We start from the raw sequence: 5,000 nt of genomic DNA, 5'->3' as shown, positions 1-5,000 counted from the left end.
TCAGGACAACCGATCAAGCCCCGGGAAGCGGCTGTCAAATGTTCAAAGTCCCCCCCGGGACAACAGGTCAAGCCCTGGGAGGCGGCTGTCAAATGTTCAAAGTCCCCACCGGGACAACAGGTCAACCCCCGGGAAGCGGCTGTCAAATTTTCAAAGTCCCCGTTCGGCCACCAGGTCAACCCGCTGAATCTACTGGGTTGACCTGGCGGCCGGTTTGCTTTCCGGCCACCAGGTCAACCCATTGGATTCGACGGGTTGACCTGGCGACCGGTTTGCTTTCCGGCCACCAGGTCAACCCATTGGATTCGACGGGTTGACCTGGTGGCCGGTTTGCTTTCCGGACCGGATGTCACCCCACTCCCAGGGCAGCGCGGCAGTGGTGCTGAGGACCGCAGAGGGGGGGCTTAATAGTCGAGAGGGAGCAGGTCCGGGGGAGGCTTAATAGTCGTCCCCCGAGGACTCCGGGGGCCAGGCTTAATAGTCGTCCCCCCGGGCGCTCCAGGGGGAAAGCTTAATAGTCCTCCCCCGAGGATAGGCTTAATAGTCGCCCCCCGGCCAGTCCGGGGGAGGCTTAATAGTCGTTCCAGGGGAGGCTTAATAGTCATCCCCCGGGCAGTCCGCGGGAGGCTTAATAGTCGTCCCCCGAGTGCTCCGGGGGGCAGGCTTAATAGTCGTTCCCCAGGCAGTCTGGGAGAGGCTTAAGAGTCATCCCCCGACAGTGTGGGTGTGGGTGTGGGCGGGGGGGAGGCTTAGCAGTCGTCCCCAGGGCGGTCCGGGGGTGGGGGGAGGCCTCAGAGTCGTCCCTCCGAGAGCCGTGTCGGCGGCGGTGGCGGGTGTCAGGCTTTACGTCCAGCCTCCGGAGGGTGAGCGTCCTCGGACGCGATGCAGCCGCCGCAGAGAGGCAGCCTCCGAGGCAGGGAGCGGAGCACCGAGGCTGGGGAGTGGGGAGCAGGAGCCGGGGGGGAGGTGGGGGGCGTTCAGGACAACAGGTCAACCCCCTGGAAGCGGCTGTCAAATGTTCAACGTCCCCACTCGGCCACCAGGTCAAGCCCCGGGAAGCGGCTGTAAAATTCTCAAAGTCCCCACCGGGACAATAGGTCAAGCCCTGGGAGGCGGCTGTCAAATGTTCAAAGTCCCCACCGGGACAACAGGTCAACCCCCGGGAAGCGGCTGTCAAATTTTCAAAGTCCCCGTTCGGCCACCAGGTCAACCCGCTGAATCTACTGGGTTGACCTGGCGGCCGTTTTGCTTTCCGGCCACCAGGTCAACCCATTGGTTTCGACGGGTTGACCTGGCGGCTGGTTTGCTTTCCGGCCACCAGGTCAACCCATTGGATTCGACGGGTTGACCTGGTGGCCGGTTTGCTTTCCGGCCCGGGTGTCACCCCACTCCGAGGGCAGCACGGCAGTGGTCTTGAGGACCACAGAGGGGGGCTTAATAGTCGAGACGGAGCAGGTCCGGGGGAGGCTTAATAGTCGCCCCCCGGCCAGTCCGGGGGAGGCTTAATAGTCGTCCCCCGAGGACTCCGGGGGCCAGGCTTAATAGTCGTCCCCCCCCGGGCGCTCCAGGGGGGAAAGCTTAATAGTCCTCCCCCGAGGACTCCGGGGGCAGGCTTAACAGTCGTCCGCCCCGGGCGCTCCAGGGGGAAAGCTTAATAGTCCTCCCCCGACAGTGTGTGTGTGTGTGTGTGGGAGGGAGGCTTAGCAGTCTTGCCCCGGGCGGTCCGGTGGGGGAGGCTTAGCAGTCGTCCCCAGGGCGGTCCGGGGGTGGGGGGGGGGGGGAGGCCTCACAGTCGTCCCTCGGAGAGCCGGGTCAGCGGCAGTGGTGGGTTTACGTCCAGCCTCCGGAGGGTGCGCGTCCTCGGAGGCGATGCAGGCGCCGCAGAGAGGCAGCCTCCGAGGCAGGGAGCGGAGCACCGAGGCTGGGGAGAGGGGAGCAGGAGCCGGGGGCTGGGGCTGGGGGTGGGGGGCGTTCAGGACAACCGGTCAAGCCCCGGGAAGCAGCTGTCAAATGTTCCAAGTCCCCACTCGGCCACCAGGTCCACCCCAGTCTAGCAATGGGGTTGACCTGGCTGACGGCCGGTTAGTATCAAGGTAAACTCACCGTCGTCCACAGGAGGGCAGCTCTCAGGCCGGCCGGCTGCGGCTGACTCTGGGGCGGCGCCCGGTCCCGGCAGCGAGGGGCGGGGGGCGCGGAGCGAGACGGGGCTAACCGGGGGGGGGCGCCTCCTGCGACTTTGGGGGCCGCGGGTCGTCAGTGGCGTGCAGGCCGGGCCTCTCCCGGGGGATTCGGGGGGGCGGTCCTGCGGGCCGGGCGCAGGGGGCTCGAGCGAGCCCGGGCCGGTCCGCCCCGGGGCCGGGGTCTCCGCCTGCGGCTCAGGGGGGCGCGGGTCGTCGGGGGAGGAAGCCCGGGGGAGCCGCACACCGGCCCGCCAGGCCAGGCCTGGCCTGGATGGCCGCGGGGGGATTCGGGGCGGTCCCGCGGGCCGGGGGCCGGGCGCAGGGGAGGCGGGGGGGCCGAGCGAGTCCGTCCCGGGCCCGGGGCCTCCCCCTGCGGCTTTGGGGTCCGTGGGTCCCCGCTGGAGGAAGCCACTGGGAGCTGGACACCCGCCGTCCGTCCCGCCAGGCCAGGCCTGGCCTGGGTGGCCGCGGGGGGATTCGGGGCGGTCCCGCGGGCCGGGGGCCGGGCGCAGGGGAGGCGGGGGGGCCGAGCGAGTCGGGCCCGGGCCCGGGGCCTCCCCCTGCGGCTTTGGGGTCCGTGGGTCCCCGCTGGAGGAAGCCGCTGGGCGCTGGACACCCGCCGTCCGTCCCGCCTGGCCAGGCCTGGCCTGGGTGGCCGCGGGGGGATTCGGGGCGGTCCCGCGGGCCGGCGGCCGGGCGCAGGGGGTCCGAGCGAGTCCGTCCCGGGCCCGGGGCCTCCCCCTGCGGCTTTGGGGTCCGTGGGTCCCCGCTGGAGGAAGCCGCTGGGCGCTGGACACCCGCCGTCCGTCCCGCCTGGCCAGGCCTGGCCTGGGTGGCCGCGGGGGGGGATTCGGGGCGGACCTGCGGGCCGGCGGCCGGGAGGGTCCGGGCCAGTCCGCCCCATGCCCGGGGTCTCCCCCAGCGGCTTCGGTGGCCCCGGGGGGGGTCCTCCGCGGAGGAAGCCGGGTGGGTGGGGAGCCGGACCCCAGGCGCCCAGACCCGTGACCTGCGGCCGCGACCTCCGACTCGGCAGGAGCGACGAGGGGCTTTCCGGCCCGTCCCCCCCTCTCCTTCCCCCCCAGAAAAGGAGAGAGAGCTGACTCGGACCGGGAAAAGCTGCCTACGGCACCTGGGATTCCCAGGCGGTCACCCATCCAAGTACTAGCCAGGCCCGGGACGGTTTACCTTCCGAGATCGGACGGGATCGGGGGCGTTCGGTCCGGTATGGCCGTAGGCACCCGGCCCCGCGCCTCCTCGCCCGCTTTCCCCTGCCGACGCCCGGGCCTGCCGCACGGTGAGCCCCGGTCGGACTGCCCCCCCCCCCTGCGGCAGGGCCCCCGTCTCTCGCGGGCCCGGTCCTTTTTTCCTTTTCGAGCTCCGGGGCCCGGGCTGGCCGCCAGAGCCCCTCCGCCCGCCCTCCCCGGCGTCGGGGAAAATACTGTCCCGGACTTCCAGTGCGCCCGATCCTGTCAGCCGGGGGGTGGGGAGGGGCAGTCCCTCGCTGCGGCCGGGGAGGGTGAGCCCAGGGCGGCTTGCCTGCCGTGCGAGGCCCCTCTCGGCCACCAGGTCAACCCCGAGTCGAAAGGGCTGAAAAATTTTCAGAGTCCCCTCCCGGGCACCAGGTCAACCCGTGGAATCGGACGGGTTCACCTGCTGGCCGGTTCGCTTCCCGGGCACCAGGTCAACCCGTGGAATCGAAAGGGTTCACCTGCTGGCCGGTTTGCTTTCCGGCCACCAGGTCAACCCCTAGGGGTTTTAACGGGGGCACGCCCGGTGGCCTCTTTCCCGTCCGGTCACCAGGTCAACCCGGATCTCCCTCCTTCCCTGGGCGTCCCCTCCTCGGAGGCGTCAGGTTCCATTCCCCCCCCCCCCCCAGACTTCCAGGGGCCCGATCCAGTCGGCCGGGAGGCAGTCCCTCGCTGCGGCCGGGGAGGGTGAGCCCAGGGCGGCCTGGTCCATGTCTCTAGTGGGCCCGATCCTTTTTTTTTTTTTCGAGCTCCGGGGCCAGGCCCGCCCGGGCAGCCCTCCTCGGAGGCGTGGGGCGATTTCCCCCCGCCCCCAGACTTCCAGGGGCCCGATCCTGTCGGCCGGGAGGCAGTCCCTCGCTGCGGCCGGGGAGGGTCAGCCCAGGGCGGCTTGCCTGCCGTGCGAGTCCCCTCTCGGCCACCAGGTCAACCCCGAGTCGAAAGGGCTGAAAAATTTTCAGAGTCCCCTCCCGGGCACCAGGTCAACCCGTGGAATCGAACGGGTTCACCTGCTGGCCGGTTCGCTTTCCGGCCACCAGGTCAACCCGTGGAATCGAAAGGGTTCACCTGCTGGCCGGTTCGCTTTCCGGCCACCAGGTCAACCCCTAGGTTTTAAGGGGGGGGGACGCCAGGTGGCCTCTTTCCCGTCCGGTCACCAGGTCAACCCGGATCTCCCTCCTTCCCTGGGCGCCCCCTCCTCGGAGGCGTCAGGTTCCATTCTTTTTTCCAGACTTCCAGGGGCCCGATCCAGTCGGCCGGGTGGCAGTCCCTCGCTGCGGCCGGGGAGGGTGAGCCCAGGGCGGCTTGCCTGCCGTGCGAGTCCCCTCTCGGCCACCAGGTCAACCCCGAGTCGAAAGGGCTGAAAAATTTTCAGAGTCCCCTCCCGGGCACCAGGTCAACCCGTGGAATCGAACGGGTTCACCTGCTGGCCGGTTCGCTTCCCGGGCACCAGGTCAACCCGTGGAATCGAAAGGGTTCACCTGCTGGCCGGTTCGCTTTCCGGCCACCAGGTCAACCCCTAGGTTTTAAGGGGGGGGACGCCCGGTGGCCTCTTTCCCGTCCGGTCACCAGGTCA

At 69.8% G+C, this 5,000-nt stretch overlaps 1 non-coding gene across 1 annotated transcript; it reads right to left on the bottom strand.

The window, feature by feature from the left end:
- Positions 1-3,297: 3,297 nt before the first annotated feature.
- Positions 3,298-3,416, bottom strand: LOC135979362 (5S ribosomal RNA). The gene has a single exon (XR_010596689.1). It is a non-coding gene; the product is annotated as a 5S ribosomal RNA (ribosomal RNA).
- Between the last annotated feature and the right edge of the window lie 1,584 nt (positions 3,417-5,000).

Source organism: Chrysemys picta, unplaced genomic scaffold, assembly GCF_011386835.1.
Source record: "Chrysemys picta bellii isolate R12L10 unplaced genomic scaffold, ASM1138683v2 scaf787, whole genome shotgun sequence".
NCBI lineage: Eukaryota > Metazoa > Chordata > Testudines > Emydidae > Chrysemys > Chrysemys picta.
The sequence above is the reverse complement of the archived record's forward strand: the minus strand, read 5'-3'. Positions and strand labels throughout refer to the sequence as shown.